Below are 12,448 nucleotides of genomic sequence, written 5' to 3'. Positions count from 1 at the left end.
CCCTTCCTATATTTATCTGAAGGCTTGTGGAAATTTAAATAATTTGGGTATTGAAATTTGCTCTTTGAGGGATCTATCCCCCCCCCCACCTGCACAATGACCAATCGCCCCTCCTTCATAACAGCTTATTCGTGCTCTTTACTTTTCTTAATTACCCTTTGGCTGCTCAACTTTAAATTTGATAAAGTTTTCCAGGGGGGAATTTTCTGGGGGAATACGTCGGACCCCAGAGCATACACTATTACTTATAAATGAACCACAATCAAGCTACTGAATGTCTATCCAGGTTATCTGCGCCCACAGTTAGTATTGATTTTATTGAACCTCTATGGGATGTGAGTTAATTCTGCAGATACAATACTTTCGATTTGACGAAAAAAGGGGTCAATAGCACACAAACTGTAACAGAAATGACTTTTCCTTTTATTCTTATTAAGGCAATCTTCAAAATACATATCATTACAATATCTCGTGACTAACTCTTCAAGTTTTTGCTTCTTCAACGGCTGATGTAATGAGAATAAAAAAAAAAAAAAAACAATTTAGTTCAATTTTCTACACAATTAAGCCCAAAATAAGCTTCTAATTGGACTAGACATCTATTAATCATATCCACCCAAAAGCAGAGAGTTAAAGGCGTTTCATAGGAGCAATAAGTACTACCGAGGTTACGGAGTTCAACATCAGCAACAATAAAATAACATAGGCGCTACAGAACAAGGTAGAAAACTAACCGACCTTTAAACAAAAATTTGTTTTCATTCATACACTCCCTTGCATGTCATATTACAAATTCCAAAGCAAGATTGACTTAGTGATTATTTACAGGCTCTTGCACACGACATTTCATTTTTAGAGTATTTGCTTTTCAGTGATTTGTCTCTTGATGGACATAGATATGGGTCCCTGACCGTTCTTAAGACTGCAGCTGAGCTGGTGGTATGTTTTTCACCAAAAGAAAGCCATTAAGTGTATTTAACTTTTCTTGCATCTTTCTTTAGTAATAAGTCCTGTCACGTTCCTGCAAAGGCTGACCTTTTTAGCTTGATTCAAAAATGCCTACAAAAAAAAACAAACTTGCTGCTGAAGAATTGATAGCTACACTCGAGGCTGAATGAAAGAAGTATGTGACACCATTCCTCTTTGGACATTTTTATGCCTTTACTTGGCAAGATTAAGGTTAGGATTAGATCCATAGATCATTAGCAGGGCATCTTTCCCCTTGTCCTGCAGTGATTTCTGACCATAGGTTCCAGAATTTTGTAATTGAGAAACTGTTATCACTGACTAGAAATCAAAGCATTTTGCCGGCAGAATGCCTGCAAGTCCAACGAATAAAGTACGAATTGTTTCATCTTCAAGTATATGGGAATTTGAAAACATCATTCCCGATTTAAAAGAAATGGCTCTCAGAGATCCAATTCTTATTTAATTTACATGTCGTTATTTACTTACAGTTCGTTACTACGAAGTGTTTGACCGAAAAGGTACTAGTTATAGCGCATTAATAAGGGAATGTTTATTCAGTATCCATTCGGCCAATCATTCAGAACTTAGATTGGTATTACAAGGATTTAGAAATGGATGGAGTAATGAAAGAAAATATTATCCTTAGACATCTTGGGATTAACAAAGAGAAAATGTGATGGATATCACGAGTTTGGTGTCTAATGCTCCAAGATCAAGAAACAAAAATCGGAGAAATTACATAATCATTTTTATTTTCATGTGTCTTTTCATTTCTTTGTAGTTTTACGGCTGTGCGGTTTTTATTGTATTTATTTTAAAGCCGTTTGTTTTGTTAAAATTCTTTATTTTTGTTTAAGAGAGCCTTATCTATCTTGGAGCATTAGTTTTTTTTCTTCATCATTAAAATTCTTCACTGCAATTCACCAAGTCTCTTTTTCAAATTTTTTATCAATGTTGAAAGGAGGGAGATCTAAAAAGATCAGGGGGGTGTTGGTTGCTCTCCAATCACATTTCAACACCCCCTCAACATACCCTGACAATTTCAAGTTTATACCCTCAGGTTTTCCTTAGATATTGCTTATACCCCTTTTGACAAGTAGCATGCAAACGGTTCTGCTTTGATTGTGTTCGTTAGCCTTCTCAATAGCTGTGGGGGGTATGTCAGCCTCGTAAGTATAGTTATTTGACTTTTAGACTATTTTGAAGATGGCTATTTCAATAGAATGTTTTGAAGGAAGGGTGGCCAAAAAGAACACGGAAGTGGGTTGGCAGCCCTTCGACCGCTTTTCAACATCCCCCACAATATGTCCTGAAAGTCACAGCTTAATGCACTTAGCCGTTTTCGCATATCCTCCTTTTTGATAAACTGGATGCACATAGTGCCTTTTGATTTAGTTTAACATACCCCTCAACTTTCTTCAAAGTTTCATCTTAATACCCTTGGCCTTTCAAGATACACCCAGAATCAAACATTTTTTTCTTTTCGGAATGATAAACCCTGCATATAAACCATGGGCAAATTGCATAATTAACAATCTTTGCAATGTGGCTGATGGGTCAAGGTATCCCTGGAGGCCTAGCTATTAGACCTTTAGAATAATTTAATCAATATGACAGTTTCAAAATTTTTCGGTCAGTGTTGAGCAGAGGGGACACCCAAAAAGGGCAAGAAGGGGAACTGAATGCCCCCCTCCCCCTTCCTCTTCCACATCTCAACACATCTTGAAAGTTTCAACTTAATATCCTCAGCCATTCCTTAGATATTGCTGATATTCCCTCTTGACAACCAGCAAGCACATAGTATGTTTCGATTGCGTTCAGCATCCCTCTCAACATTTCCCTAAAGTTTCACCTTAATGCCCTAAGCCTTTTTGGATACCCAGGATGAAACATGCTCTTTTTTCCCAATAAAAAAACTTATATGCTTACAATGGGCAGTTTGCATAGCTTACAGCCCTTGCTCCTGGGGCTAAAGGGGGCATTGACAACCCCAGAAGAATAGTTATTTGATCTTTGGAGTATTTGAATAAAATTCCAATATCAAAATTTTGATTGACTGCGTTTGGGAAAAAGGGCTAAAGGGACTGGTTGCCCTCCAATCACATTTGACTCTTAAAAGGTCACTAGAACTTCCAATTTCCAATCGAATGAGCCCTTTTGGAAACGACAACTCTTTCTATAAACACCTTATATGCCCCCAGGGCATAAATTACAACCCTTACCCTAAGGTCTGTTAGGGTGGTTGTCATCCTCTAAGACCGAATTTCCAGAACTTTCAACTACGTTAAACAAAAAGCCTCTCTCAAAATTTTGATTGGATATGTTTGGGGAATGGTGGGCATGAGAAGGGCGGTACTAGTAGAGAGGGGGGTTCTACTCGTGACCCTACACCATATATGGGCATAGAGTCCCTAGGGGAGATGGATTTCTGAGAAATTGATTGCGTAATCAAAGTGTGTCAATGACCTAAATTTCCAAGGTCGATGTTGTTGTTGTTGTAAGTGCACGCTCTCGGCGAATGTCAAGCTCGATGTTGTTGTTGTAAGTGCGCGCTCTCAGCAAATGCTATGAGTTTCCAGAAATAGAAAACAGCATTTGTTGTTTTTTTGGACATGTACAGGCTTTAGATAAATGTCATCGTGTCCAGAAATACAAAACACCATTTGTTGTTGTTGTTGTTTTGGGCCAATGTTAAGAGTTTCCGGAAAACAGTTAGATCATATGTGTCCTTCTCAGCCAATCAGAGGACTTGTTTACACATTAGTAGCAGAGGGAATATAAGGACAGGATTTTTGCTATATTTGTATTAGTCTGCGAATAGAATCCAAAGAAGTGAGAAGAACAGTTTTGAATTTACTTATTTTGGATATATATTTGTGTTGATGGCGATGATCGGAATTTTTACTATCTTAAAAGTTGATAGTGGAGTTGATGATAATAGTGCAAGAACATCAAACACTGCAGTGGAAATCACGAAAGGATCGCGGCTGTGTCTGGAATGGGATGCAGTATATGCAAGATATGTGATATCCTTGAGCAAATTTAAAATGGAGGATCAATTATATTTCGCCACTAAAGTTGATATAGCACACGTGAATAGACTTCAATGTACTTTATGTGCATTAGTGAAACACATCGAAGACAATAAACAGTATCGCTATTTATACATACTCTGTATTATTAATGTTGTCCTAATTATTGAATAAAATTGTTTTAAAATCGAAAATGTTTTCTTTCTTTTCTAGCTAGAGTTGAGGAATCAAGGTCAGTCTAGAGACAACAGTCAAAGTGAAAGGATTGAAAAAATGAATAAATTTGAGAAAGAGAGAATTAGATCAAATCTAGTGTTTATGGAAAAACATTTGATTTTGGATGATGATTTTCTCGAGTTATCTCTTAAACGCAGGATATTCTCTTGTCAGGGAACTCTTGACAATATAATGAGGAGTGATTCTCCCCCATTTGACTATTGTATGAAACTTTTAAAATGTGATTCAAATGCTTATAGTCAATTTTTTGATATAATAATTGGAAAAAAGCAGAATCATATTGTGGATTTACTTTTGAAAATATTGCCAATGGATTCAATGTAGATGGCTCCTCCGTCATTCGAAAGAGGTAACATCACAGAGCTACTCCTCTCCCCCATTTCCCTCTCATTAAATTTATAGAGCAAGGATGATCAGTTTCGTTTTAGCTGTGAGTGAGTTAACATCGGAAACCGAAAAATGTTCTATATATGTCCATTGTGCTTGTACACTCTTGGCAGTTGGAATCAATGTGAGAATTGTACAATTATTGATGACTATAGGGAAAAGTGCAAATTATGTATTCCTTGTAAATTATATAGAGGCTATGCAGTACAAATTAAATGATGTAATTCATGTCTTGAGGAGGTGTGTGACTCGAATCCTAGAGAGCACATGTGCTCCAATTGTCACTATGATAAATGTGATCAGTGTGAGAATACTTACCCCGCTATGATTGGATAGAATCCCAAACGTGATTTTAGTTTATTTCTACGAGATTGGTATCGTCGTGGATTTAAATTATTCTGGGAAGAAGAATCTGGTCTACGATTCAACTGTTGCGGTAACAAGACACTTTGGTTTCGACGTCATCGTTGTGATGACATCGCCTACTATGACTATAAACCAAGTGATTTTTATTTGGCAGTGACCGAATGTGATTCACCTCTTGAAAACATTGTATGTGATATAGCTTCAAATAGACAGAATGAAAGTCGTGAATTTCATAATATGAATGCAAAGAGTGTAATTAACTATTCAAAGAGATATGACAAGACCGAAGCCACAGAGTACTGTATGAAAAATAACCTCGACATTGAAGTCAGTCAAAATCTATATTCTATGAATCCAGAGGATTTATCGGCCTTAGAGGTTCGCGACAGTTGTCTATACCATGATTATGATGAAATCTAAAGTGAAGATTTAAAGACAATGTTGTATATATATGCATTTTATTAATAAACAAATTCACACACATTTTTAAAGCACTTTACTCGTAGGGCACTGAAATCAATACTATATAGGTGTGAAAGGTTATTTTCCAGTAGAAAGTTGTTCAGACGGGGATTGCCTACATAAATATGGAGAAACTGCTTTTAAGTACATCTGAGACATCGGAACACAAAATATAGTAGTGCATGGAAGCCACAGCTTTTAGTCGTTAGATTCTAAGCCCTCTTTCTATTTTGAATAATAGTTTTCCCCCTGCTCTCAATTTAGTTTCCGATGTGGGGTGTGTAGAATGTATAGGGTAGTCCAAGAAGATCAAAAAATTCAATCGTCTTCATTGTTTGAAAGATGCACAGTCAATGACCCGTCAACACAGTCGACAAACTTATATTTAAACTAACTAAAGTGGTTCTAACACATTGAACTTTTTCAAAGACGTCCAAGGTTATAACCTGAGTCCTTTGTCGGGGCATGTTTGTATTTATATTAAATGCACTGATTATTTAACCGGTGTTCACGTTACTAGGTCTAGTGGAACACTACCTTCGGGAGTGATTTCCCAATAGGTTTCATATTGATTTAGTGAGATTAGTGCAATACTCTCAGCCAATGGGTCGGCAAATGTACACTCTAAACGCACACTCCCCGTACATACTAGAATAATATCCTGTGTACCAGACAAATCCATTACAATTATACCGTGTGTTTTAGCAAACATATCTTCGGTTGTACCATTTTCAAATAGTTGAGAGTCATGATCTAGGGTTTGCATGGTCAACTCGTACAATGTCCTATAGGATTAATCAAAAGATAGATTGTAGAGTGGGATGCCGTTTACTTTGCACACAATAGATGAAAGTCCAAACATCTCGAATTTATGTGGGCATTCAGTCCACAATCCGAGTGCACTGGCACTTTTTACATATGCAAAGGCAAGTTTTGACGGATTTTCACCATTGATAAAGGATGATTCGCTGACGGTGATCGATCCCCTAGCAATATGACGCTGATTGGTGATAGTATGTGGACAAAGTAGTTTAATATTGTTTCCATTGGCTCTCAGTTTTTCCTCAGCCAAAGCAACAGACCTCATGACTTGTTGTTTGCGTACATGAAGTATTGCCGAGGTGAGGGGAGACTTACATCAGGATTTGCAGCAAGTTCTTTTCTTAATATGAAATTGGAGGATGCAAGCGTTAGTTTTATATCCACTTTAACATTCGGCGGCAGCCATTAGGGTATATTAAATATTTCAAGATATATTTTTCCAACTAGATGCAAGTCAGTAGTTGCAGCATTTATCAGCGTATATGTACTATCAGTATTAGTAATATTTTCATATACATTGGAGGTGACTCTCAATTACTTGTAAGACTTGGGTGACATCAGCATAAATTGCGTATAGCTTGTATAGTTTGAGAGATTGGTGCTCGTGCTCACCAGTGTGCCATTAATGTAAACACTAATTTGAAGAAATGAATTATGTAATATACAATTTTCATAGAAAATTCCATCGGCCCAAATTATCATTATATTATTGGTTTTCCGGACTTTCATTTGCAAATCTATAAATGTTGAAGACATGTTCGTGAAGTAGTCTTCATTAGAATAAATTTTAAAGTGGATATTATCGGAGAGGGGTTTTTGTGGATAAAATTGTTCATAGTATCCATGCTTGACACTCACATCAACATTTTCGGCATTGAATAGATTCAATGAGGCGGTGATTGAAGGTTGAGAATCCTTATGCGGCAGGTAGGACATTTTAGGGGAAGATATCTAGTTTAGATCTAACACTTTTCTTCCTGGGACTTCTATTTAAAGCACTCGTAAGCTTTTTCCTTCTTTTCTTTGACAAAATGGATGATATCTTTTGTTTTCGAACTTAGCATAGACTGATGAGCGATGCGTTGTTTCTTAACCTTTTTAAACTGTTACCATTTTGTTTTAATGTCTCGCCAAGAGTTCGAGCACTGGACCTAAAATTTTCCGAAGCACTTTTTTTTAAATCCTTGCCAGAGCCCCAATCGTATAGTGTAGAGGATGCAAAATCTGTCGCAGCCGGTACAAGATATTTTCTAGCCAGTGGTAGTGAAGAGCGAAACAGCTTAGCAAGCCCACTGCCAAGACCGGAGACAGACATTGAAGAGCGACCTTTGTAATAGTCTATTCCATTGCCATCTTGTCTTTGGCCAAGAGTATTAACATAGCAGTCGGTATCAGGACAAGAGAATAGCACTTTTTTTATTAGGCGTCATGCTTTTGAACGATGGGTCGAAAATGTGATTTAATCACAGACAAACTTTCTGATATTGTTATGTAATCACCCAATTTGGTTCTTAGTGTTAACTGACAGAGTTCCAAATAGGAAGTGTTTACGGGACTATACTGAAGATTCTTTATATTGTAGTGGTAAATATGATCTTGATTGGTTTTTCGTTCAAGAACTCGTGGGAGGGGAACATTTGAATTACCAACACGAGATGTTTCCATAAATGAAGTGTAGAGAAATATACATGTGCCTGTGGAGAAGGCAGGCGGGTAGTCAGCGAATATGAAATTAGTGTTTCCTACACTTTTACAATTGATTATATTGAGCCTAAAGCCAAGATCATACTTTAGATTATCGCTGAGAATAAATTTTTCACTGGCAATAGGTGAACTAATGTAGATCTTACCTCCTCCTTTGAATAGATGAAATGAAAAGCAACTCTTCTATGAGCGGAAATTCTTTTATTAATATAACGCCATAATTCGTTCATACAGGTGAGTTCTTCGTAGGGTAATGTAATGTACGGATAGTTCATCCATTTGATCTTTTGAATTTGTTCTTGATCACTTGAGGATGGTGGAGGCGGCCATTCATAGAGTTGGATTTTTATTTCATATTTGTGTTTCTTTCTCAAGATGTCATAGTTATTTTTGAGAATACAGTCGACAAGAGCCACTTCATACTTTGTATTGAATTTGATGGTGGGGGACAGTTTCTGCCAAAAATCACTTGTTTTATTCAAGTAATTGTAGAGAGGATCAGAAATATTGGACATGAAAGTCACATAGAAATCATTGGGCATTGTCAATATCTTCAGCACTGACCCAAGAATCAAAATCTGAGTTGTATCCTAGTCATCGACCAAAAGACTGTTTCTTGCCATGACATTTACGTCTCTTCAATATCTTTTCAATTTTCTACATTTCGCTAGTGTTTCTAAATTTTTGCAGCTCATATTCATAAAAACAACCGAAAATCTCATCATCTTTGGTGTCTCGCATTCGATATTTCGTGGGTTCAGTGTCCAGGATTTTGGACACTTTAAAAAGTTCTGTACTCCATAAAAAAGTCCCCTTTCCAAAAATATTGGTGGTTCTATTAATTCGAACAGCATCACCAACATTGAATTTCTTCTTCTTTTTTCTCTTTTTCACTATTGGAGTATTGCTATAGAAAAGCATCAAATGTATTTTAATTGTAATGAACATCCTGGGGGCTTGTGTTGGACAGAGATCAATGGGATCGATGGTTTTATATCTGCATGATTTTCTCTAAATAATGAATAAAATACGGGTTATTTTTCAGGTTAAAACATCTGGAAATGAATATACGAATTGTTCTTATTAATCGTTCATACAATGCAACCTTTATCAGGCTGTGACTATGATAAAGTGCTGAATTATATTTCGAAAGAACTCTTTGCACTTGGAGATTAATAAATTCACTGCCACGATCCGATTAAATTTTTCTATATGAATCGTTCTCAAAAATACTTTCAATGATCCGAGAAACATCAATACCTCTCTTTGATTGCAGTGGAATGGCATAGGCATAGCGACTAAAGATAATGATTGCCACCAGAATATATTTTTAGGGCGAATTGTGACGTCGTTGAAGTGCGTCTAAAGTTAAAAGATCCATTTGCATTATATGAAAAGAAAAAAAGACTTTAGTTTGTCGAGATTGTTTGTTGCGAAGCTTGTGATTCCGATGCAGTGTGTAACTCGTCTCTTTCCCTAAGTACTGTTTTGCATTTTTTAATGTGGTTGTGTCGGGTACAGCTTTAAAAAGTGTGTTGGGAGAACTTAAACTTCCTACCTAACCAAAATTTTCATAGACACTTTTCAAAACTTCACCCATTTTGAACGTAAGCGTGTAGTGTAATGTCCACTCCCCTTTTGCATATTGGAGGGTTAATCAATTTGTCTTTGCTTTTGAGTAGTAGCCACATGTGTTGTAAAATCAGTGGCGGTACTAGTATTTTCAAATACTGAATCTTCTTCTTTTTTTTTAAATGATGTTGTTGGTAGGACTATATTCTCTTAGTTTCTTTAGAATTTACTTATTGCCAATAAGACTTTTGGGAAAGTTTGATACACAAAGAAAGGTGTATAGATTATTGTCAAAGGATAATAGTCCTTTACGATTCGTCAGCATATCACAAATTAAATCAACAAGATTATAAAGCTCCTCCTGAATTATAGTTCGTTTCCCTGTGCTATCGACTTGAACTTGATCGCCAGTTTCCAACATGAGATAAGATAATACTCTTTTACTCTGTTCTCGATAGGTGAGTGGCAATAGGTTTCCGATTTTTGATACAATTGAATTCAATTCCTTCTCCTTTGATTGCACTGTTGCAGAATCTTGAGGAGATGTTTCCTGTTTAGAGGGATCAGTGGCGATGGCGACGTTGGGTCTCTCACGATAAGGTTTATGTTTATCCACACGTCGCAATGCATCTTGAAGTAAAAGTAGTTTTTTGTCATCGGCAATATTCTCATCGTTAATGAATTTGCTTAGATTGTCTTCAGAATGTTCGACGGGCAAGAGGACAAGTTCAAATGTTGTCAATTTATAGGGTTTTGCCATTCTTTAGAGAAGACTGTTTATAAGTCCTACTATTATTTGCAGTAAAAGTGTGAAAAAGCTACCGCCTGCTTCAAGGAGCTATGTTCGTTTAAATTTTTTTCCCTTGTTTTTAAAATACCCGGCGCAGACAGTGGAAAGATGTTGCTTTTTCTGTTTTTTAAAACCATCTTGCAGTTGAACATTTCCCTTAGTTAAATTTAAACATAGTTCAGATATTAGATTAATAAAATCAGTGTCAACCCCATGTTTGAGTATAGCCTTCCTAAACGGAGATTTTGAAGTACTTAAAACGGAAAATAAATACCGGTGTTCATGTAGTTTCTTCAGTGTCATAATGGCAACTAATAACCTTTTCTACTGTTCACCGGAAGATATACTGTAATTTCACTGCTGAAAATGTCGGTGACTACACGTAGATACTCGGGTGTGCTCTGATTAATATCCAGCAAAATATACCCGTATGGCTTGCTAGTCATCCGATTTTACGCCGACAACAGACATTTCGAGGTGCAAGGATATATCTGTTTATTGAGAGTTATGAGTAAATTAGAATCACGTACAGCTTGATAGATAACATAGACAGTGCAATTCAAAGCAACAGTTCGCATGCATTTGCTCTGATGAAACAGATTATGTAGAACTAAAGTTAAGGAAATGTGTTCATGCTGGGAGCAAACGGTGAACATTTTTTGTAGTTTCTGTGAGAATGGTTCAATGAATTGGGCCCGATCATCAATAATCAACCACGAGTTCGAGTCAATACTATTGAAAACCTCAAGTCCCCGTATGAGTTGTTATGGTATGGCTGTGGCAATCGCTTTTATTAGATCATATGACTCCTGTCAAATACTACAACACTAGAATATTTTTTTCGGCTTCTCCAAAAACATTTTATAGTGAAATCGAATGATTTTCGTTAAAAGTGTTGTTCTTACCGACATTGACGGACCACAGAGAGGTAATCTGAAGTGTGTTTTAAATTTATTTATGCTGCTGCTGCTGCTGGGGACAACAGTTGGTCTGTAACTAGCTGTAAATCAGATATACCTAATGAATAAAAAGTAATTTCCCCGCAGATGAATCTATTCAAGAACAACAAAAAAACAATATTCCGTGGTAGCATTTATTTCAACATAATATGAAAACAAATATTTGTCATCAACATGAAAAGTAAATATAAAATAACACTTGTTAAACAATAAGAACTGAAAAAATTTCATATTCAACATGAAAACCATATTTGTATTACCTGAACTCGGCAATGATAACACTCTATAAAAAAAAACACTTTTGTCCATCACCAGCACTTATTGTCTTTAAAAAAACACTTTTCTGTACAACAACACAATCTTTTAAAGCACTTATTATCTTGAAACACATTTCTGTACAAAAAAAACACTTTTCTATACAACGACAACGACAAAACAGAAAACACTTTAACATACAAGTTGAACAATAGCACCGTTTAAAAGGACAGTTCATTTAAAGTAGGGATCCCTCCACCCCCCGGGGACGCCGGGGCCGCCCTTCGGCCGGCCGCGGGCGGGGCCCGCCCCCCCCTGGGCGGACATGGGAAGGGACCCCCCTCCCCGGGGACGGCGGTGGAAAAAACACTACAATAGTTGTCGTCACTGCGGCTGCTACGGGTTAGGTTGGGTTAGATGGGTTAGTTATGGTTAGTGCGCGTCAGGTTAGATGAGGTTGAGTGACGGTGTTAAGATTGTCAGGCTAGGTAAATTATTTACAGGTTGGAACATTTAATTTAAGAACGGGTTGGTGGTGGTGGTTAGTGGTTAGTTAGGTTAGTTTATCCAGACCAAGTTGATTGCGATAGTCAACGCATTCAACTGGGTCTGAAATACGAGAGTGGCCGTGAGGTAGGACAGTCACACTTTTCTCGAGCACATAGACTTTGTCGGATATACACGAAATTGCATTCTTTTCCACTCTCACAGTATAATTTATATACTGTAGAGAGCAAATTGCAAGCACTTGTGCTTTCGGCACTAGGCTACTTTCTAAACAGTCTTTGTACACGCTCATGTTGAAATTGCTCTGTAAAAAGTGTTTAGGCACCCCTTTACCTGCCTTCTTTTTGTCCTCACTCTGAGGTTAAAGGAAGTAGACCCTTCGTCCA

Source organism: Artemia sp. Qi Xiang Cuo, chromosome 11 (assembly GCF_049724085.1).
Source record: "Artemia sp. Qi Xiang Cuo chromosome 11, ASM4972408v1, whole genome shotgun sequence".
NCBI lineage: Eukaryota > Metazoa > Arthropoda > Branchiopoda > Anostraca > Artemiidae > Artemia > Artemia sp. Qi Xiang Cuo.
Note: the sequence above shows the minus strand (reverse complement) of the source record.